This window comes from Neovison vison, chromosome 5 (genome assembly GCF_020171115.1).
Source record: "Neovison vison isolate M4711 chromosome 5, ASM_NN_V1, whole genome shotgun sequence".
Taxonomy (NCBI): Eukaryota; Metazoa; Chordata; class Mammalia; order Carnivora; family Mustelidae; genus Neogale; species Neogale vison.
The window spans coordinates 114605676-114630751 of record NC_058095.1 but is presented as its reverse complement, the minus strand read 5'-3'; the positions used below and the strand labels follow the sequence as shown (position 1 = coordinate 114630751).

The following is a 25076-nucleotide window of genomic DNA, read 5'->3' as shown; positions in this document are numbered from 1 at the left end:
GAGAGCCCATATTTTCTAGCCGCTGCTGTGCTGTCTGTTCTTTAGGACAATGACAACCACATTGTGGGGGGTCTGATAATGAATTGGTTTAGGGGACTTGGGAGATTCAATAGTTACATGCAGAGTGATTTTAAAAAAAACAAATTTCAGGGGCGCCTGGGTGGTTCAGTGGGTTAAAGCCTCTGCCTTCAGCTCGGGTCATGATCCCAGGGTCCTGGGATCTAGCCCCCCATTGGGCTCTCTACTCAGCAGGGAGCCTGCTTCCTCCTCTCTCTCTGCCTGCCTCTCTGCCTGCTTGTGATCTCTCTCCGTCGAATAAATAAATAAAATCCTTAAAAAAAAAAAACAACCCCTCCTAAATTTCAGACTTAAACAAAGAAGATCTAAAGTAAATTTCAACCGCCCCAATAAAACACATCAAAATGTTAACAAAGATATTATATGACCAGAAGATTTTTAAAAAGTGCCTAGTATGTACAGTATACTCTCAAAGAAGGAGAAGATATGACCAAAAAATGAAATGAGATTACTGATTCTGGAAAGTTTCAATTCAAAATGAGTATAATGTCAGAATTTCGAGACGTCTAGATTTTGTAAATTCATATGCAAAGTTTTACACACACACACACACACATACACACACAGAGACTTTAACAGAAAAAGACATCATATTAAAATAGTATTTGCCTTCCTAAAAGAAGAGGAGATAGAACTAAGACAGAAATAAACCTGTCTTTATATCTAGAAGTTCAAAGTAAATTCCCAACTCCTTATATTTCCATCTCCCCTAGACCCATTTTAAACAAGCAATGTCATAAACAACGCTTCAACTATGAAAAAGTTCTAGTAATGAAAACAAGCTGTGGTAGAAATTAAACAAATGCATCATCTTCTCTCTGACGAAAAAGGAAACTTGTTTGAACACATTTTCAGAAGCATTTGGTTGCATCTCACTACCAAAATTATCACCAAGCAACTTAATTAAGGTTTTATTTATTCTTAAGGAAATAGAGCCCATTTCAAACAAAGCATCACTTGTTAGTGTGGGCTAGCATGAGCAGCTCCTGGAGGGGAGCCTTGCCGCTAAGTGCTGCACGACCTTGAGCAAGTCACAAGACCCCTCCAGCCACTATATCTTCATCTATGAAAGTGAGGCCGCTGGGAGATCTTCAGTCTTTTTCAGTGCTCCGGTTCTCTGAATAGGTAATTCTAAGTTTAATTCTGATGACTCAATCTAAACTTATATTCAACCTTATGAAAGGAAAAGAATGGGAAGAAGACTACTAAGTAACTCGTCCTGGCCTTCCCTTGCTTCCATGCTGTTTTTTCCCCTTCCCATCTCCTTGAAGTCCCACTTCAGTCTTTATCACATGGGTAAGAGACTGAAACATATGACCAATTTTATTTAAATTATAACAGTACCTTAATTTTAAGAAACTAAATTCTCTTACTTCTCTCTAAATAAAATCTTAATTTACATAGTTACTTGTGTGTGGCTGGATTTTCCTCTTTTGGCTTTTCACCATTTATTTTCCTTTTTCACTGGCTTTTAAAAAACTTAAAGGAAAAAAAAAAGGCTACAAGGTTTCATTAGATTTTTCACATAGACCACAGTAGAAGTAAATACAGCCTCTACTTACTCAGAGGTTTATTAAACCTGCAAGATGCAAACAAAGATGATAGCCAATGGCTCAGAGCTGAACTGGTAAAATGTCTGCTATGCCTTTCCTGCAAAAACACAAAATTCAGATCTGTTAATAGAATGATCCTTTCCAAGAGAATAAGTAACTGCCTTTATACCTTCCCTTTTATCTCACTGGTCTTCAAGCGCTTAGAAAGTTAAGAACAGCAAATTTCCAAAGAACTAGCTAAATATTGTTATAGTCAATAATATGACTTTTGGTTTCCAAAAATGTTACTCATAATCACTGAACATTCAAATTTTACTTTCATTCAAATTTTAATTTCATAAATAGCTTTCATAAGTAAAATACTACTGCACTCAGCTTCTCAGAGGACCTAGAACTTCAAGGCACACCAGAATATACACTAGCCAGAAAACTTCATAATTTCAATGATGATAAATACTCCAGAAAAAGACTGAGCAACCTTTTCTTTCACACAAAAGGTATTAATTTTTTTCTTCAAAAGAAAAAAATTTTAAGAACAGCAATATAGAAGGCAGGCCAGTACTCTTTTTTACTTTGTCTTTATACACAACTTGAAATGCTACATGTTTCCTCAGAAGCTCATCATGCATCTGCGCTTGTTTCTCAGAGTAAGTTTCCAGTGTGAATTATAAAACTTTACTATTTTTTTCTAACAGTAAATGAACTGTCCCATCTTTCTCCCTCTTTATTTAATAACCACTTTTACTTATTATCTAAATGACTATTCATTTTCCTTACACTTCTACTTAGTTTTGAAAAAGTAAGGTTTAGTGTAGTTTCATTAACTTAAGAAAAGGACACAACAATCAATGAGGAACACCTATGGCGGAGTTGTCCCCAGACTCTCCTTTAACCAAAATGCCAAAATAAAACCAGTGTCTCTGAATTTTTTTAACACCCTTATTATACATGAACTGTACAGCTTACTTAACTCTAACTCTCTATCCCCACAAATACAATTAGATTTTTTAAAATGAAAAATTTGACCGAAGTTTGTTTTGTGGTATGAAAGAGAAAGAAAGAAAAGTCTCCTTTATTCTCAAGTCACACAGGGAAAGAAAGAAAGAAAAATCATATAACACATAAAAAAAATGCTTTTCCAGGAAGATCTAAAACTTTCCAGATTTTGAATGCTTTGTTTCTCCCTCACAGTTAAGTGCAATCAGGCATGTGACTGACTACACACATTTTTTCAGAGTTAAAGAACACATTCAGCCATGTTCTTCGACAGGTAAGAGCCACCCTCTGTTTACCAGCTCAGGAAACAGCCAGAAGCAAACACACGAAATCATAATAAGTTACCTTCAAATATTCCCGTTCTCTTTTTGTCCTTTGGGCTTGAAAATAAAAAGCAATCCGGCAAGTTTTATGCTGTTAAAATGGCTCCTGTAGATTGGGGAAGTGGTGTCTGTGCTTCAGCCTATGAGTCATACATGAAACTAAGTGTTTCTAAGGGAGGCACGCCCATGTTGCTGTGGACCCAATTATTCTGCTAGGTCAAACATGCAAATCTACAGGTAAAAACAGAGGAGAGGTATAGAAAAAGGAGGGACGTGGAGCCAAGGAGCAAGATCTACCTTGATTAAACCATTATTCAGCTCATGTTAATTACCGAAATTTAAAATTAAACAACAACAACAACAACAAAATAGGAATCATCTACAAGGAAAAAAATTAAAACTGTATGTTCTTTTAAAAAATAAAAATCTCAACTTTTAAAAATGATCTTAATATATCAAGTAAGTAAAACTCTGAAAAGAAAAACAACGTGGGAGGGAATGGAAGGGAGAGAGCAAATTTTCTGGCTTTTAATGTAACAATGGGCCGGTGAGTCTAACCAGGCTACTCATTAACCCTTACAAGAAAGAGGTATATTGCTATGTCATCTGGAAAGCTAGCAACCTACAATATGAGACGCAATTCACAACTTCACTAAACATAAAATCTACTTTCTAATTTCTGAATTTAAAGTTCAATGGAAAAGCAAGTATGAATTAATCCGATTTACAAAATTTAAAATAATTCCAGGTTTACTAAGGAACTAAAATATAATACAGCAAAATAACTTTAAGTGGAACTGCAACCTTGATAAAACTCTTATTTTAAACAAATCACCAATGCAATCCCGGTTCATGATTCTACTACTTCCAAGCAATCGTCACAGTTTTCTTTACTTTTGTGGGAAACAAAATTTTCCACAAATAAAAGTCTACCATGTGCCAGGCACCCTGCTGCACCATACATGGTGATCCTAAGACTGCCAAAGAAAGATAGGGATGGTGGAGTTTTACTCTCCCAGTCCTCAGACATCTGACGAGGAGCCCCAGCAGCCGCAGTGTTAGTACAACTACTTAGCCCGTCCCCTGGGTGAATATTTATTAATTTATTCTAAGTAAGAGCTTAAATTGGTGAAAATGGCTTAAAAGCATTAAGCACTTCCAAAAGTGCTTTACATGATGAAGTGCTACTCCCTAACCAGCCTTCATCTTAATATTTTACAAAAAGTAAATAGGATTTGGCAAGGTTTTCTCCTGTTAGTTAATTACTTGGAAGTGATTATTCTTCCTTCCTAGAGGCACAGCTGAGAGGACAAGCTGTCACAGACTCAGACAGGAACTTTATAAACTGCTACAAGACATAATGATAGTGAACTGACTTTCTGCCCATTAAGTGCCTGTTTATTCCATTCTGCTGAACACTGTCTGATTTACCTTTTTACTAAGATAATCCCCACAGTTTTTTCAAATTACTAATAAAAAATTATGCTAAAAAGAAAAACACATGCCACTTTTTCTCTGTCAAATGTCATGTTTAGCTTACTTTAGAGCTCATTTATTTAGAATGACTATTTGGATCCCAAACAAGAAAAAAGTGTCCTTTGAGCAGTCATAAGAGATTTTCACTGGAAAACTCCGAAGTCGCTTCCCAGAGCTGAAATTTATTTTAGACCATATCCATGTAAGCTCAATAATTTGATTATCTTTTAGCTAATTAGAAGTTACAAGGGTGAAAGAGGGACTAGGGATAGGATGATATCAGAACAAACTAATGAGTGGATAATGAGAGAAGCCTAAAATAAAAACCTATAAAACTACAAATAAATATAACTTTAAAAGTCCTAGAACCTGACGCCATCCTATAAGGTCAATAAGTGCTACGTGCTTCCTAAGTATATCACCAAACAGTAAGGGCCCTGAAGTCAGCATTATTATGACAAAGGTCTGTAAAAGACAAAGGGAATAACAAGTGTGGGAAATCTTTTATGAAGTATGGATGCACAAAAAGAGGAGCTTCTGCTAGTGAGAAAATCCATTCATATAAAGTATCTCATTATTCGATAATGGCAGATATTTGGAAGATAATTTAAAAGAAGTACTTTGACTACTAGGGTGTAGAAGTGAAGTAAGAGACATAAAGTGAAAATAATTACCGTTCTTCAACAGCAACAAATACCTTAATTGTTCCTAGGGAGATGATTCCAGAGCTACTATTACAATACACTGCTCCCTTGCTCAGGGGTGTCCCTATAAGCAGTGTTTTAACCACCTATAGAAATTGAATCCTAGGGTGCCTGGGTGGCTCAGTGGGTTAAGCCGCTGCCTTCGGCTCAGGTCATGATCTCAGGGTCCTGGGATCGAGTCCCGCATCAGGCTCTCTGCTCAGCAGGGAGCCTGCTTCCCCCTCTCTCTCTCTCTCTCTCTGCCTGCCTCTCTGTCTACTTGTGATCTCTGTCTGTCAAATAAACAAATAAAATCTTTAAAAAAAAAAAAAAAAAGAAATTGAATCCTAGGGGCACCTGGGTGGCTCAGTGGGTTAAGCCGCTGCCTTCGGCTCAGGTCATGATCCCAGGGTCCTGGAATCGAGCCCCACATCAGGCTCTCTGCTCAGCAGGGAGTCTGCTTCCCCCTTTCTCTGCCTGCTGCTCTGCCTACTTGTGATCTCTGTCAAATAAATAAATAAAATCTTAAAAAGAAAAAAAGAAATTGAATCCTAGTTATAGTTACAGCCCGAAGAAATCAATCTCCACCAAAAAAAAAACCAAAACAAACAAAACCGGCAAACAGCTTAGCACGAGTTCTATAATCAATCTGCTTGAGTGTGAATCCCAGCTCTGATACCTATTAGCTGTGTATTCCTGGGCTATCTTTAACAATCCTGTGGCCTAACTTTTTTTTATCTTTGATTTAGGCTAATAGTACCCACCTCAGAGGAGTACTATGAGCATTAAAACCAGTGCATTTACTACTATGGTTAATAAAGAACTTTCATAACTTAAATATAAGAATACAAACTAGTTTTTAAAACAGTCATACAGGGGCACTGGGTGGCTTAGTGGGTTAAGCCACTGCCTTCCGCTCAGGTCATGGATTCAGGGTCCTGGGATCGAGCCCCACGGGCGCTCTGCTCAGCAGGGAGCCTGCTCCACTCCACCCCGCCTGCCCTCTGCCTCCTTGTGATGTCTCGCTCTGTTAAATAAATGAATAAAATCTATAAATAAATAAATAAGCAAGCCAGTCAAATGATCTGAATAGATACTTCACCAAAAAAGAGATACAGATAGCAGATAAACACAGACAAAAATCTCAACATCGTTACTCAACAGACAGATCCAAATTAAAGTCAGAATACCAGTAGAAAAACTTAAAAAAAAAAAAAAAAAGACAATACCAAATGGTAGGGAGTTTATAGAGCAACTGTAAGTCTCATACAGTGTTGTTAAGAATGCAAAATGGGACAGCGCCTTTGGAAAACAGTTTAATGGTTTCTTATAAGGATAAACATATACATATTAGATGATCCAGCAGTCTCAATCCTAGATATATGCCCAAGAGAAATGGAAATACATGTCTATAAAAAAAACTTCTACTTAAATATTTAGCAGTTTCAGTTTTACTCAGAATCACCAACTGGAGAATGGTTAAACACCCCGTGGTATAGCCATACAATGGGATGCTATTAGCAATACAAAGGTATGAACTTCTGAAATACAGCTACCACATGGATGGATCTAAAAGCATTAGGGAGGGCGCCTGGGTGGCTCAGTGGGTTAAGCCACTGCCTTCGGCTCAGGTCACGATCTCGGGGTCCTGGGATCGAGTCCCGCATCGGGCTCTCTGCTCAGCAGGGAGCCTGCTTCCTCCTCCTCTCTCTCTACCTGCCTCTCTGCCTACTTGTAATCTCTCTCTGTCAAATAAATAAATAAAATCTTTAAAAAAAAATAAAATAAAAGCATTAGGGAGTTGAAATAAGCCGGACTCAAAATATGTACTATATGCTTCTACTTATATGACATTCTGGAAAAAGCAAAACAAAAAGGGTAGAATTCTGATCAGTGGTCGACAGGGGTTAGGAATGAGGGGAGGGGACGGACTATAAAGGAGAACAAGAAAACTGTTTGGGGTGATGGAAGCATTCTGAACAGTGATTGTGGTACTGGTTCTATGACCTACATATGCTCTCAAAAATCACAAAACTATACATCTGACTAGAGCAAACTGTACTGTACATAAACAGTATCTCAATAAACCTGACTTTAAAAGGAAATCTAGTTCATGAGTAATAGTTATTAATATTCTACTGGGCACAATTAAGCACTTTATAAACATTAACTGTTTTTACTATGCTTCACAGAAGCAGCCAGTATCAAATGCTTCAGGATGAGAAAGTTTAAGTAAATCTCTAATTTTCATATAAATAAAATGTGGCATCTTAGGCTTATGAGGCAAATATAATGTACCTGTACATGCTGTGAATGTGGTTATTTGTAAAATCAGGTATGTATCAAGTCAGTATATACCTTAATATAAAGTTTTCATGGCTGCTTGGAAGAATTTTCAGCATTTATATTTTAACTATTAGCTGAGCAAGATTAGTTAATTGAGGGACTTGAATGCTAACTAAAGTTAAGACACTGCTTCTTTCTGGGGCACCTGGGTGGCTCAGTGGGTTAAACCTCTGCCTTCAGCTCAGATCATGATCTCAGGGTCCTGGGATCGTGCCCCGCATCCGGCTCTCTGCTCAGAGGGGAGCCTGCTTCTTCCTCTCTCTCTCTCTGCCTGCCTCTCTGCCTACTTGTGATCTCTGTCTGTCATATAAATGAATAAAAAAGAAAAGTTAATATTCATATCTCTGAGTTTCTGCTGTGTGTTGGATCCTGTCTTACTGATAGGAATATATTAGTAAGCAAAACCAGCCAGTCATGGCCCCTTTCAACTTTGGTATGCATTTTAAAACACTCAGGCACTTCTGGGCGCCTGGGTGGCTCAGTGGGTTAAGCCGCTGCCTTCGGCTCAGGTCATGATCTCAGGGTCCTGGGATCAAGTCCCACATCGGGCTCTCTGCTCAGCAGGGAGCCTGCTTCCTCCTCTCTCTCTCTGCCTGCCTCTTTGCCTACTTGTGATCTCTCTCTGTCAAATAAATAAATAAAATCTTAAAAAAAAAAAACACTCAGGCACTTCTAAGAGGATGTTCCTTATGGATAGGTCCTAGTAATCTGTCTGCAGAAGCAGGGGAGGAGGACTCAGTTTAACCAAGCTAGTAATAGATTAAATAGAGAATTCACTGTTATCTTTTTTTCTTTTTTTTTTTTTGACAGAGAGAGAACACAAGTAGGCAGAGAGGCAGGCAGAGAGAGAGGAGGAAGCAGGCTCCCTGCTTAGCAGAGAGCCCGATGCGGGACTCGATCCCAGGACCCTGAGATCATGACCTGAGCCGAAGGCAGCGGCTTAACCCACTGAGCCACCCAGGTGCCCCGAGAATTCACTGTTATCTGATATCTCAGCTCACATGTGGAAATGCATGTTGTTCAGAACCTGGGATAATACTTTGAGAGATGTTAACATTAATAAAATTCATTCTTTCCAACTGAAGTATTTATAACACTGAATCTCATTCTTTTTAATTTTATTTTTATATTTAAGTAGTAGGGAATGGTGATTTTGGTCATTTATCATTTTAATGGTTTGATCTTTGCTTCTTCCATTTCTAGTAATGACAGCATGTTGGCTGCCGAACGGGGGTGACAGATTCAAAGCAAATGTTTTTTTAAGCCCAGCTTTCCTAGATATGAACATTAGACTGTTCTATATTTTCAGATACTAGGAAGTTTTCAAATTTGAGTTCAAGGAGAAGCAGTCACAATAAAAGCGAAGAAGAGAATCCTCGCTCACATAGTAAATTCCTTTTATAAGTCTATTTTAAAGAAAGAAAGGAACAGTGTGTTTTAAAAAAAAAATATTTTATTTACTTATTTAACAGAGAGATCACAAGTAGGCAGAGAGAGGGGGAAACAGGCTCCCTGCTGAGCAGAGAGCCCAATGTGGGGCTTAAGGTCCTTCTTTGCTGCTGCATCATCCTGTAGAAATATAGTATCACAACAATATCCTAACTGTCCTTTTCCCTATCACCAAGTGCCTACCTTCAAATTCACCTTGCACTCTGCTATCAGAGAAACCTTTCTTACTAAAAAAACTATGTGAACTGATGTGGTTATCACCGGTGGCTGAAAAAGAAACAAACTAATAAATTTTGATTCCCTAGAAACAGAATAAAAATCTGGACTACCTACTATGGTTTTCAAAGTTTTCTGTTAAGGATTGAATTCTTAGAAAAATCTTCAAGGAACCATAATACTACATACATTTAAGTCTTTGTTGTTGTAAGAAAGCTTAAAAATACAGATCCAATTGAAATTCATTTCAAAAATAGGGAAAGGAGATCTAGAGAGAACTGACTTGCCCAATATCAAGTGAATGACTTATCTGAGGTACTCCTAGGTATCCATTCATTTAACAAATGTTTACTGAGCACCTACTATGCGTCAGACACTGTTCTAGGCCTAGACCCTTCCTGTACAGTACAAGACACACTGTTAATACATGATCCCTACCCACGTGGTACTTCTATTCTAGCAAGGGAAAGTGATAAACATTATAAACTAAACATAGAGGAAGTTATTTATAAATAAAAGATACAAATAAAAGATACAGTATGCTAGTGGTAAGGACAAAGAGGGAAAAAACAAGACAGCAAAGAGGAGAGAATGATATTTTGGACAGACTAACTACGGAGGATTACTTTGCCACACTGAGTAAAGACTTCCAGCCATGTAGACCTATCTTAAGGAAGAACATTCTAGACAGAGAAGGCCTGTAAGCCAGAGAAAGACTCTAAGAGTGAGCTTTTTGAAATGTTCAAGAAAAGCAAGGAGGCCAGGGTGGGTCATGTAAAGAAAAATAAGGAGGAGAGTAAGAGAAGGAAGAATACTAGAAACTGTTGGAGAGCCTCACTGTTTAGAGATTTAATAGTTGGAGAGTTTTCATCATATGAGTCATAAGATTTGACTGCTGTGTTGAAAACACACTGCAGCAGGGCAAGGACGGAAGCAAGAAGTAACGCAATAACCCAAAGAAGATGATAATGACTTCGACAAAAGAGGCAGCATAAGAGGAAGATATGATCAAATTATGGCTGTGTTTTTGAGGAATATCCAACAAGAATTCTAAAAAAATGGAGAAGAGTTGGTGGGGAAAGAAAGGTCTCAAAACTCCATTTTTGGCAAATCAGAGACTGCGGTTGCCCAGCCAGACTGAGACAGGAAAGACCACAGATGATGGTGGTTTGGGGTATGGAAATATCAGGAGCTCAGGTTTTGTTTTGTTTAAGATTTCTTTATTTAGAGACACCAGGGTGGCTCAGTCAGTTAAAAACGTCTGCTACTCCTTCTCCCTCTGCCACTACCCCTGCTTGTGCTCTGTCAGATAAAAAATAAAACATTCTGAAAGAAAGATTTATTTATTTCAGAGAGTGTGTGTGTGCATGCATGCTAGTGGGGGAGTATTAGATAGAGAGCAAGAGAGAAAATCTCAGACTCCACACTGAGTGGGGAGCCCGACTCGGGGATCAATTCCACAAGTCTAAGATCGTGACCTGAGCCAAAATCAAGAGAGGCATCCTTAACCAACTGAGCCACCCAGGAGACCTAAGAACTCAGTTTTGAACTCATTAAGTTTTAGATGTTCCAAGTGGAGATGTCAAGTTGGATATATTGTCCTGGAGTTGCAGACATTGTCCCAAAGCCCATGGCGGGAGTATGGGCTGGATATGCAAACTGAAGTCATTAACATATACATGATATTAATGTGTATATGATATTAAAGCTACAGGCAGAAAAGTAACAGTGACAGACCCCTGGGACCCTCCAATATTTAGAGTGGGGGAGCTGAGGTAAAGCTAGCAGAGAAGGCTGAGAAGGAGTACTCAAAAATGTCACAGGAAAACAAGGCAAATATGGTATTACCCTGGAATCTGAGTACCAAAAGGGATTGAGCAATTGTGCCAAATGCTGAGGACAGATCAAATAAAATGAAGTCTGAGGGGGGAAAAAAACACCAAAAAAAACAGCAGAATTTAGCAACATGAACGTCACTATGAATTTTGAAAGAAGAGTTTTCATATTATGGTAGAGGTAAAAAAAAAAAAAAGACAAAACATCTGATTAGAGACAGTTTAACAGAGAATGAAAGGTGAGAAACTAAACAGAAAGTAATTGTGTAGTGAATGAGTCAAGAAAAGACTTGAGGCGGGAGGGGAGGGCTTGTTTAAGAAAAGCAGTGCCTTTTCTGCTGCCAAGAACATTCCACCTCGTATTGCAGTAAATTCTGTACATGTCCATCTCCACACGGATAAACTGGTAACCTGTCTGAGGGCAAGAGCCACACCATGCAGCTGGTATGGCCAATAGTGACCGCAGACGCGCTACACTACCGCTGGGGACTCCGTTTCCTTTTTCTTGAAATACTAGGAGAGCCTAGAGATCTGGTCATATTGAAGACCCATTTCAGTTCTGATGTTTTATGATTTTGTAGCCGCTCCAAGTCCTCTGAGAAGTGTTTGAGGAACAGAGAACAAATACCACACTAAGGCCACATTTAAGAAAGAAGTCTCCCCATCAAAATTTTAGTTTACTGAAAGTAATACATAAAATTACCAGATACTCAGAATAACTGGAAATTTTATGTTTCCCCCAAACCCTATTACACTTATTTCAGTTCACTAATAAAATATCTGTAAAAACACAAGAAACCTTATACTAATATTCTGGGAACACTTTTTTTTAATCCTATGACAGGAGGATAGTTAAGTAAATGGGCTTTTAGTATGAGTGCAAAAAAAACCCAAATACCCCAAACCTCCATGCTCTTTAGAAAGAAAGAAGAAAAAGAAAGAAGACTCCGATAGAAGGCAAATCTCTTATTTTAAACTAGGCTGATTTAAACTATTTAGACAATGTCTATTTTTATATAACATTTATTACTCATCTGTAACACAAATTAGAGATCCTGTTTAGGAGGAGATTAAGAAAAAGCTTAGTATTACAGCAGGGTGCCTGGGTGGCTCAGTGGGTTAAGCCTTTGCCTTCCGCTCAGGTCATGATCTCAGGGTCCTGGAATGGAGTCCCACATTGGGCTCTCTGCTCGGTGGGGAGCCTATTTCTCCTCTCTCTCTGCCTACTTGTGATCTCTCTCCCTCTCTGTCAAATAAATAAATAAAAATCTTTTTAAAAAGAAAAAACTTAGTATTATGGCTTTAATTCTCATAAACAGATGCATTCCATGTTAATTCATAATTGCTTGTGAACTGATTATTTACTTGGCTTGACTTTGTGCTTTAAAACTGAATCACAGAAGGCTTATTAGCCCCAAAGGTTATAAATCAGCAATATGAAAAAAATTACAGTTCTATTATTTTTCTCTTTAGTAAAAAGAACTAAATATAAACAAAAAAGAAGAGGAATTTTATGTTATGTTAAACAAGAACTTCAATTGCTCTTAATTATATTGCTGACGATTAGAAACTAACCACATAGTCCAAAAGCATGGGCTTTAGAGCAGGTGACTTAGGTTTGGGCCCCAGCTCCACTATTAACTAGTTGTATGACCTAAGGCTACTTTAGCTCCATGCCTATGTTTTCACTTCTGTAATGGGGAAAAATGATAATCCCTATTTCACACAAAAAAAATTCATTTAAATTGCTTATTATAGTGCCAGAAGGACATGATATTTCTCAATTACTTATAAAAAAGGAGGAGGGGGAAGAGATAAACATTCTAACAGTACCTTCATACTCAGCAAGAAAATGGAATATCTATTAATTAAACACAACTTAGAGGATTCTCAAAAGCATTATGATGAGTCCAAGAAGCCAGTGTCAAAGGTTATATCTTCTATGATTCCAATTATATGACTTTCTCCAAGACACAAATCTATAATGATGAAGAAATGATCAGTGGTAATAGGGGCACGAATTAGGGGGTAGGGTGTGACAGGAGAACACAACAGTTTTGAGGGGAGACTGAATTGTTCTATATCCTGATTATAGTGGTGGCTACACAAATTTATACATGTGTTAGAACTCATAGAACTATATGCTGAAAAAAAGGCAATTTTATGTTATAATTGTGTTAAAAATCCAAAAGCCCAAAAAGTCATTACTCCAGTTCACAATCATGAGAAAATAGAAGGTAATATCAAATTGAGGGACATTCTACAAAACACCTGAGCAGTACTCTAAAGTGTCAGAGTCAAAAAAGACAAGAAACCATCAGAGAATCTGAAAAGATTCTCTCCCTCTACTCCTCCCCACTGTGCTTGCTTGCATGCACACTCTCTCTTATATAGAATTTTTAATAAAGAAAAAAGTAATGTTTGCAATAATCTCATAAGGCAAAAATATGTTCTTTCTCTTCCCCAAACCAACCAATGCCATCCTGCATTATTTTGATTACCTTAGTGTAAGTTTGATCATCTAGTTTAGGCTATACCTACACTAAGATCATATAGGTAATCTGAAAGTGATAAAACAGATTCTACCATAAATGATATAACCCTTACCTGTAGTACTTACTTCCAGTATGTATGTTTGTAACTTTAAAAATTCTATCAACTTTGGTTTCCTAATTCAAGAATGACTTTGTGTTTTTAAGAATTTCTCATGAATTCTACCTATTCATTTATTCATTCTACCTATTCTTTTAATATTCCTATTTAAAAGAACTTTCAATAGCCTTGTAAATACCCACAGAATAAATTCCAGTACAAGATTTTATTGAAGTAGCTGGGTGTGGAGCCTCATGTAGGGTTTGAACGCACAACCCTGAGATCAAGACCTGAGTGTGATCAAGACTCTGACACTTAACCAACTGAGCCAACCGTGTGCCCCCAATACAAGATACGTCTGCATCTTGATTTTGGTCTACCCTATAGTAGCTTCACTTGTGGCCTTTTTACCTCCCAACACACACCCCACAATCCAACTCTGCTGAACTTATTCAGAGCATGTCATGCTTTCTAACTCCGTATTTGCTGGCCTTTCGACCCACAGAATCTCCTGCGAAGCCCTTCTCTCCATCATTACGAGGAGGAACTGGTCATTTCTCCTTTGTACCTCCATCTGTATTTTGTAAATTATCTAACAGACATATGAATCACATTGCTTATGCATTCACATATACACTTAAGCATTGTTAAAATGTACAAAGCACTCCCAATAGGTTTTGAGAACCTAAAAGTGAACAGATTTCCTTCATAACTCCTCCTGCCTACTCTGTTGGAATATCTGGTGAAGAACACGGCGTTTGGTTGTGTTTTTTTTTTTTTTATCATTTGTTTACATGTCTCTCTGGTCATTTATTTTAGCCTGATAGCATTCCTGACCCCACAATAGTTTGGTAATAAATATTTGCTGAATGAAAATATTTGGAAATTGAACTAAATATTGGCTCAATGATAAATCTGTTTTTTTCTCTTCCACACAAGCCAAACCATTCTCAGGTCATTTCTGTATACGCCTCAATTACACAAAAACTAAGGTCCTTCCGCATTTTCCTGAACGGTCCAGGATCTATGAATGGGTTGGTTAAGCCTTGGTCTGCAGCCCTGTCTGGAGATCGAGGCCGGAGCAGCAAGCTTTACATTTGTTAAGAGAGGACAGTTTCTGGCTTAGTCCCCAGCTTACACCTGGACATTTCATTATGTTAATAGACAATGAAGAAAGTTAAAGGGAGAGAGACAGACACAGAGAGCAAAGGAGTGAACAAAAAAACCTCTCAAAAGAGTACAACAGATTATCTAATCATGGTCCTTTCCCTCAAATTTGATCTTCTGTCCCTTTCAGGTGTTTACTTACGCAGCCGTCTGTCAATAAACTTCCCTAATTAGAAACAAACTGGTAAGTGTTTCAGTAAAAAGGAATATTCAAATAAGATACTTAGCCTACAGGCTTTCATGTTTCATAATACTGTACAGATGGAACAATTAACAACTTCTTTAAACTCTCAGTTTACTGTCATCACCAAGGATATACTTCAGCTCCAGCTAAACTGTTCTGCTTCTCTTCTTCCCTACTTCAAACCATACCCATGGTACAAATGAAACTTTAAAACTTAGAGAAGTATTTCACATTTATAGTCATTAGGAAATACTTTAGGAAATACTTCTTAGACATACACAATGCTCTCAGTATTTCAATGGTCTCAAATTTCCTTTTTTTTTCCCCTCTTTTTTACCAGCTTAGAGCCCAAGGTGGGGCCTGAACTCACAACCTCAAGATCAAGACCTGAGCTGAGACCAAGAATCAGACACTTAACCATCTGAGCCACCTCGGCACCCCCATGTTCTCAAATTTCTATCTCAGGTGTTGCTCCTGAACTCCAGAATCTTAACCCAACCTGACACCTCCAAAAATGTCATAGTCTTCTCAAATTTAACATATCCAAACCTGAACTTCTGGTCTTCTCTCCAACACCTACTCTATCCAGTTTTCTCCAGTCTTGGTAGACAGTGAATACTTCTGGCTGCTCACACCAAAAGCCTTAGCTACTGACTCTTCTTTCTGTCCTACAGTCATATCCCAAAATCCTGTTGGCTCAATCTTCAACACATACATAGAATCCTAGAATCACTCCGCTTCACTGTCATTATCGTGCTGCAAGCCATTGTGTGCTCTTATCTGCAGCAGCCTCAGGAGCCCTCCTGCTTCTGTTCTTCTTTCCCTACAATCTAGTCTCAAAGCAGCAGCCAGCAGTAATCTATTTAAAACACAAGCCAGATAATATCACTCTTCTACCTTAAAATTCCCCTTAGCTCTTTTTTTCACACAAAAAATAAGTCTTCATAACAGCTTACAAGGTCAAGATCCTACCCTGGCTCCAACCTCTATGATTGTATCTCTTCCTACTTTCAGCTCACTCCCTGTCTTCTAGTCCCACTGACCTCTCCTTGCTATCCGAGGAACATCTCAAGCATTATTCCCCTCCAGGTCTGTGCACAGCGTCTTCTCACTACCGGGGAGGCTGTTCTGTTAGATATCCAGGTAGCTAACTCCTTCACTTCCTGTGGTAAACCACTGTACTAATAGGTACTAAGCTGTTCAGACTTCTGAGTTTGAAATATGACTCTGCCTCTTCTCCTATAGAGAAGCACAGTCTATTTCTCCATCCCTTAAATATGCGGTGGTCAATGGAATAAGAATAAGACACAAGCACAGGTCTAAAAAGGATAAGGACACAGGGGCTTACCCTCTCATGCTGCTGGGATCCCTCTTGCCACCACGACGGTATGAGAGCTGCACAGACAGACCCCCAGCCATCTGGGCCACCCTAGAGTATGCATCTCTCCCCTGCTGAGTCAGCTCTGGTCTGAAGGATCACCCAGTCGTAAAAAAGAGGAATAGAGGGGATACACTTAGTTGCTCAAGAATTATGACTTGCTTCTTTAAAGCCAGGATTACAAACCACCCTCACTGTGGAATTCTATGCCATTTTGATAACACCCCAAACTTTAAAAATCTCATAAATATTTTGAACTTTGGAATTTAGTTTGAGCCACCTTAATATACATTTCCCAAATTTAAGGATGCTAAAATAAACATGCATAATCTGCTTTACAGATTAAGAATTCAGACAATTACAAGTCAGAAAAGTCAGTCTCCGGGACTTACCAACCTCTCTCAGCCTGGACTCTTCCTACTGTTTCCCCACTATCCTTTCTCCCCATTCTTCAAGACTCTGCTAGAGGACAGCTGAATGAAACAATATATAAGAGAAGTGATGAAACCTTAAAAAAGAAATAGTGAAAGAGAATGTGCCTGTGGGCAATAAATTATCTCAAGTATCTAAATGTAGGAATAGAGAGATTAAATAGAATAGGATTTTTTTTTTTAAAGACATCTGATACTCTTGGGGTGCCTGGCTGCTTCAGTCGGTGAAGCATCCGACTCCTCATCTCAGCTGAGGTCTTAATCTTGGGGTTGTGAGTTGGAGCCCAGAATGGAGCCCAATTTAAAAAAAAAAATTGATACTCTCAAAAACAGAAAGCAGATACTATTTGCAAACATAGATTATAATAAAAATGACATCAGGGACACTTGGCTGGCTCAGTCAGTGGAGCATGCAACTCTTGATCTTGGGTTGTGAGTTCAAGCCCCATGCTGCGTGTAGAGGTTACTTAAAAATTAAATCTTTACTAAAAAATGGCATCAATAAAACATTAAATTCTATTTTGTTTCAGAAAAAGATATACAGAAGAGAAGACTGTTCATTAGACAGTATTTGCTGATGATCTCAAACCACTGCTAATCTTCTTAAAAAAATCCCTATACCACATTCTTCCTAATAGATATTCAAACATAATAAAAGGAAAAGCACCAGAAGAAAATATAAACACCTGTACATGATTTGGTAAGGAATGTCTTCCTATGTATGACATAAATGGGAGTAAAAATACAAGGAAAATGATGACATCTGACTACGTAAAAATTTAAAACCACTATAACCAAAGCTAAGGCAAAGGAAATACAAGGGGTATATGTGACCAAAAGTCCTATAAAAAAAAAAAAGAAAACAAAAGCTAGTCTCTGGTTTGGCTTCCACAGCCAAATACATACACTGAAATCCAGCAAATACTTTACAAAAAATAAAGTTCATGCTCCTCTTACAAAATCAAAACTAGATTAGGCAACATCTTGTAGGTGCGTATGAAAGACCCTACAATGTGGAGCTGCCTCCATGGGCTCACTGACAGAAGACAGCCTTGGCCTCTTCATCAAAATTTTGAACAGTGGGGCTCCTGGGTGGCTCAGTCCATTTAAGTGTCAAACTTGATTTCAGCTCAGGTCATGATCTCAGGGTTGGGATCCAGCCCTGTCACAGGCTCTACACTCAGCACAGAGTCTGCTTGAGGTTCTTTCCCTCTTCCCCCTCCTCCTCCCCGTGTGTGTGTGTGTGTGTGTGTGTTCATGTGTGTGTTCTCAAATAAAAAAATCTTGATCAATGAACATCCAATTCTGTTTTATTTTCTTTTCAAGATTTTATTTAATTGAGAGAGAGGCAGAAAGCATGAGTAGGGCAAAGAAAGAGGGATAAGCAGACTCCTGGTAGTCCAGGGAGCCCGATTAGGGCTCGATCCCAGGGCCCTGGGATCAAGACCAGAGGCAAAGGCAGACATCCAACTGACTAAGGCAGCCAGGCGCACCTCCCAATTCCATTTTAAATTAAAATAAAACATTTAGGGATGCCTGGGTGGCTTAGTCAGTTAAGCGGCTGCCTTCAGCTCAGGTGATGATCCCAGGGTCTTGGGACTGAGTCCCACATCAGGCTCCTTGCTCAGTGGGGAGCCTGCTTCTCCCTCTGGCTCCCACTTTCCCTGCTGGTGTGCGCTCATGCTCTCTCTTGCTCTGACAAATAAAGTCTTTAAAAAAATAAAACATTTAAAGTAAAAAGATTCGTGCATTTAATTTTATATAAACTTTACATCAAAAGAAAAAAATAACTAAACAAACATGGAATCTATAGTCAATGCCAAGGATGTTAAAGTATTTGGATGGAAAAGTACTAATACCTGCAATTTACTTTTTTTTTTTAAATTTTTATTTATTATTTGACAGAGAGAGATCACAAGTAGGCAGAGAGGCAGGCAGAGAGAGAGAGAGAGAGAAGGAAGCAGGCTCCCTGATGAGCAGAGAGCCCGATGCGGGACTCGATCCCAGGTCCCTGAGATCATGACCCGAGCTGAAGGCAGCAGCTTAACCCACTGAGCCACCCAGGCGCCCCTGCAATTTACTTTTGATAAAAGTGTAAATGTGTGATAAGGCAAATATTAAAAAATGTTAATGATAAAAACTAGACAGCAGATACATGAGCAAAATTCATCTTTGCTGTATATTTAAAAACCTGTGTAGTAAAATACAAGAGAAAAAAACTACTATTATAGAATCAAACACTCTAACAGAAAAATTGGGCACTGAGCATGAATATATATATGCACTTCACAAAAGAAATGTGGCCAAACACAACAGAGAACGTTCAAAGATACTTATTCTTGAACCTTAAAGCAGAAAAACAATACCGTTTTTCACCTATTAAAATAGCAAAGAGTAAAAAAAAATAAAAATAAAAATAAAAATAAATAAAATAAAATAGCAAAGAGTAAAATAATTAGAGGGGGTCCAGGGGAAATAAATCGTCTTATAGGCTATTCATGAGAGTAAAAGAATATCATTCCAGCAGGAAATTTCGCAATCAAAAAGGTTTAATGTATAGATCCTCTCACCCAGCAATTTCAATCATAAGCATTTATTCTAACAAAAAAACACACAAAGATGTAGATAGAAATTCAGCACTATCATTCAAAATTTAAAAAAAAAAAAGGACTGTCAGGCAATCAGATGTTATAGAGACTGTACCTCATCATATTGAACATACCGTATCACTCAGCTGTTAAGAATGATTATCTGTATAAAATAGTGTAGACATGAAAACATCTCCAGAATACACTTAAGTGAAATATACAAGTTACAAACAGTCTATGTCACATACAATCAACATTTATGCATCTGTGGTCCACATTTCAACATCTGAAGTTACGGTTAACTGAAAGTTAACAATATTAATACTGTTAAAGTTTTTATGATCTTTATTATTTGTTTTTCAGTATTTAAGTAGTTTCTACATGCTGTATAGACTCAGGATACAGTTTACCTATAGATTCATGTTAACAATTCAGGCATAGTCCCTGTCCACATATGAAGGAAATCAGCAAAGTGACATAGTGACCAAGAAAACCTACTTTGACAGCCTCTCTGAAAATGTGACAGCTGCTTTGAGACCTGAATGATAGGAACCAGCCATAAACAGCGGAGGCTATGGAATATTATTAGTAGAGGAAGTTATAGGAGCAAACAAAGGCAATTCAGTAGGAGTAAGCACCATGCTTCTTAGAGTGCAAGGAGGGAAGAAACAAGAAAAGCGGAAGTACTGACACTGAACATGTGACCACTTTTACAATCAGGAAAAAGGATCAAGCTAGTTTCATCCTAAAACACTAAAAACTTTTACTACTACCCAATCATACCAGAAGACAAAATTTTGAAAATCTTTCCTTCCTAAGTGCTTGCCCTACATCTCATTTAAGTCATGCTAGAGCTACTAAAAAGCAGAACATTTCAAAGTAAAGGATTCTCAGAGCAACTTTCTCCAAGGCCATTCACAGAAGAGATGCATGAGAATCCTCTAAAGACATGTGCACCGTGCAAACACACATTCCTGAGTCCTACACCTAAGGTTAAAACTGATTAAGTGGGACTCAGGATTCTCTATTTTTTACTTCCCTGATGACCATAAATTAGTACAGTGACAGAGAGACCTCCATACCTCCAGAAGCCTGACTGCCCTGTATATATGTAATTCCATATTACCATATCTAGATTAAATCCATGAGAAGGTCATATTTGCATTTGGTAAATCCTATTTAGGGCAAGATGTGTAATGTGTTTTTCAAACATTTCATAGATCCAAAAAAGATATTCTTTAAATTCAGACTTTTCCATAGAAACAACTCCAATCACTGGACAACCCTAAACTCATCTACCACTTTTCTCACTCCCTTCCCAGCCAAACTTCCTCAAAGATTTGTCTATATTCCATTTCTTCACTTTCCACTCATTTTTTGATTCATTCTAATCGAATCGAATTGAATCAAATCGAATCGAATTATACCCCTATTAAACCACTAAATCTATAAGTCAATGACCACACAGGGTGAAACCCAATTAATGATTTTGGAACTTGTTTTGTTAGACCTAATAAATGCTCTCTCCTGGTTTTCCGTCAATTCGGGAGTACTTTTTCTTAGTCTTCTCTGCCCCACTCCACCACTTCGTCACTGAACACAGAGAAGTTCTAAAGATTCCACCGAAAGCACTTCTCTCCAAACTCTCCCTGGGCAAATCCATCCATTTCTGGGGTTTCAACTACCAAATCAGAGAATAAAGGTGAAAATCACCTCTGCTCAATTGCCCTTGACAATCCCCTTAAATTCGCTCTTGAGGTTTTAGCACATCAACAGGTCACACTGGCAACCAATATATCATCCGAATAAATATGAATGAACCATTTTTTCCCTTTGGCATTCAAGCTCCAGATTAAGTAGGTAATTCATATTTAAAACCTACACTTAAGGGGCACCTGGGTGGCTCAGTGGTTTAAGCCTCTGCCTTCAGCTCAGGTCATGATCTCAGGGTCCTGGGATCGAGCCCCACATCAGGCTCTCTGCTCAGCGGGGAGCCTGCTTCCCTCTCTCTCTGCCTGCCTTCTGCCTACTTGTGATCTCTCTCTGTCTATCAAATAAATAGATAAAAATCTTTAAGAAAAAAAAAAAAACCTAAACTTAAGAGAAGATACAGGATTTTTCTCCTTACTCCCACTCCATATCACCTCCCTACTACCTGGTTTAAGCCATCTACATCTGCCATCTCTGCTTAAGATAACATTCAAATCCTTTCTTTTTTTTTTTTTTTAAGATTTTTTAATTTATTCATTTGAGACAGAGAGATACAGAGAGAGACAGTGCAAAAGTAGGCGGAGAGGCAGAGGGAGAGGGAGAAGCAGCCTCCCCTCTAAGCAGGGAGCTCCACTTCATCCTGGGACCTGGAGATGATGACCTGAGCCAAAGGCGGACGCTCAAGCATCAGAGCCACCCAGGTGCCTCAACAATCAAAATTCTTGTGGTGGCCTACAGTGACTTCTATGATCTGACACATGCCCTGGTCACCTCCCCCAACTTTTCACACATCACAGCCCTTAGGGTCTTCTTTCACCTTCCAAAGAAGACTGTTCCTTTCCCTGCTTTGGAGCTTTTCCAAAATACTACTCCCTCCTGCCTCCCCTCCCTTTCCCTCCTAGCCACTGCTTACTCATCATCCATCACATCTCCATTTAAATGTCATCTTCTTGAGAAGCCTTTTCAATGTAGCCCCTCCCCCTACTCTGTCAAGGGTCTCCCCGGTATGCAACAGTTGTCTCCTGCTCTAAACTGTAAGCTTCATGAGGATCTTGTCTGCATTTTTCATGGTTCTATCCAGGTATTCGGCAACTAATACCTGAATATCCACCAAATAGCCTCAGTCTCATCACAGAGGTTTTTATAATCTTACAACTTTAATATCCAAATATAAATTCAAGTTTTCCTTTAAAAAAACCTGTGGAAAAATATACATAATGTAAAATTTACCATCATAACCATTTTTAAGTGTACAGTTTAGTGGCAATAAGTATAATCATACTGTTGTGCAACCAATCTCCAGAATTCTTTTCATCTTACAAAACTGAAACTCTATATCCACTAAACAAATCCCAATTTCCTCTTCCCCCAACCCCTAGCAGTCATCATTCTAATTTCTGCCTCTATGATTTTGATTATACTTGATACCACAAATAAGTAGAATCACGCAGTATTTATTTTTCTGTGACTATTTTATTTCACTTAGTATGATGTCCCCCAGGTTCACCCATGTTGTAGCAAATTGCAGGATATCCTTCCTTTTTAAGATGAAAAATATTCCACTGTATGTATACACATTTTGTTTATCCATTAATGCACTGAAGAACACTTGGGTTATTTCTACTTTTTGTGTGTTGTGAATAATGTTGCTGTGAAAATGGATGTACAGAACCTCCTTGAGGCTCTCCTTTTAATTCTTTGGGGTATATAGCTAGAAATGGGATTGCTGGATCCTACAGTAATTGTTTCAATTTTTTTTTGAGGAACCACCATAATGCTTTCCATAGTGGCTGTATATACCATGTTACATTCCCATGAATAGTATACAAGGGCTCCAATTTCTCCATATTCTCTCCAACACTTGTTACTTCCTTTTCTTTCTATAGCAGCCATTCTAATGAGTGTGAGGCTTTGCTTTTTTTATAAACTTCATGTGCTTTCTTTTTCCTACAAAGCTGTGGTAACAAGTCCCATTAAAACATGCACCCCTAAACTAACCCAAGACATTCCAGAAGCTAATGAAAATAGAAAAGAGACGGTCTTTGAAAGCAGGATTTTAAAGAACAGTAAAATTGTGGTTCATGTGCGGTGGCAAAAAACCCACAAAAAAAAACAAAAACAAAAACAAAACAAAAAAACAAGGGAAAACAAAGAAATGGCTTCCCTACTCATATCTGAAATTCCCTGATGCCAACTGCCTGCTTGGAACTCAAGGAACTTAACTATGTTCTTCCTTCCATCCTGATACTTCCCTTCACCCTTAGCCACACCTGTGTATCTTCTCAGACTGCTAGGACCCTGTCTGCCCTCTTCCAGTCACATTCTTACATCCTACTTCAGCTCTTACAACCGGGTCAGTGCCCACCCTGCTCAGTGGGAGATTGAGTGGCAGGGCCCTAACCTTCTCAGTTAATAGAGTCATCTGCATGCCTTGGCATAAGGGAGTATCAGTGATAAATTACAGACATCAGGAAAGCTAGGGTAAAACAAATCCCATTACAACCTTGAAAGTTCAAATTAAATGTTTAATTGAATCTGGGAACAGATGAAAAGTTATATACAAAGCAATATATCAACACATCCTAAATCAGAAATGTATCCTAGGTTTGGGATTTTAAATCCAAAAGAAAGTTTAACTAAATTAAGAGATTAAACTACAAAGAAAGATTTAAGATTGTTTAGAAGGATTGTCTGGACACTTCACTAGCGAAGTACCTTCCCAGAGATCTAAAACAAAGCAAAAAAGGTTTTAAATCAAAGTTATTTAATAGTGAGTAGTCTTCATTCAAAAATAAAATTTTAAATTCGCAAACACAGGTGCGCACATAAAACTTATGAAACAGATGTTACTTCTTTAACAAAATTCAAGTCACCTATACTGGAATTACTTTTCAGAGAACAAAATATTTATATTTACGTTTGTGAAAATGAAGCCAGATGTGAAAAGTAAAAGGAAACGCTAGCTACCATTAATCCTAAAGCAATCACCATTCCAGCATAAAAAGGCAAATATTATACAATAACAAACAGCAAACTAAAGATCAAATTAAAATTTTCTTTATGTAAGTACAATGTCATTTACAGTTTTAAAGCCAATACGATAATGAAACCGTTAAAGATTAAAAAACAAATACCTCCCCAACTTTACTGGTTCTTGGTCCCAATACTTAGGAAAGGAGCAAATGAACCATGAAGTATCTCAAAAGTTACTTTCCATACCTAAACAATATCTAAATAATACTGCTTTTTATATAGCAATGTACCTTGTAAACCTAGATAAACATCTGCATTTTCATGATTCATCGTCTACTTCATATAAACTAGAGTATACATCAACTGTAGAATATAAGATATAAATGTTGCAAAAAAATTTATACAAGTCACCCCCAGTCCCATTCCTTTACTTTGGAATAGTTAAATGAAACCATTTAAAGGATATCATGATATATGTCATGCTACACTTTTCAGAAAAACTCAAGGAAATAATGAGTTACTTAAAATCATTACTATTCTATTTGAAAATCTCTTCATTACCAAAATATAAGGTTCCTAAGAGGAAGTATCAGGTAACTGAAGGGCGAGGAGTCCAGTTGATACTTCAACCATTCTCCTCCTCAGTTTAGAAACCACATTCAGAAAGAATGCACCATTGCTGACCTCAGAATGCTGCTTCAGCCCACTTCTGCTTTACTGTTAATACAAATTTCAAGTGCTAAACTGCTACTCCACCCCTCCTGACACCTCAGGGAATATAAGCCATTTACAACATCGAGTTGTAAACAGCTCTTCTGCTGGGAAAGTTTTATTTTCTTGAGTTCTAGACAGAACCATTGCCTGAGTTGCAGAGACCAAGAAAGTCTTTCACAATCACTATTTCATTTTGAGTCAAATTAGTTTACCAGTTTAATTTGTGAGCAGACTGCCCTTCTAAATAACTAACACTGAATAAAATCTAAATTGTTTACATAAATACACTTAAGGCAATTTATCAAAGCCTGGACAATTTCTAACAATAAACTCCAACTCTATAAAAAAAAATAAGAAGGAAGTCACTTTCACTTAGCCAAAGAA

General features: G+C 38.0%; 1 protein-coding gene across 3 annotated transcripts in view; it reads right to left on the bottom strand.

Annotated features, from left to right (window-relative positions):
* Positions 1-25076, bottom strand: part of ELF1 (E74 like ETS transcription factor 1) — a 110455-nt gene that overhangs the window by 78320 nt on the left and 7059 nt on the right. For 2 of the 3 annotated variants that reach the window (XM_044249830.1, XM_044249829.1), the window contains exons 1-2: positions 2973-3091; positions 1641-1728 (exon numbers count right to left, since the gene is read on the bottom strand). The gene's annotated coding sequence lies outside the window, so the exon portion shown is untranslated. Of the gene's footprint in view, positions 1-1640; positions 1729-2972; positions 3092-25076 lie in introns of those variants that run through there. The other variant, XM_044249831.1, reaches the window with a different exon arrangement.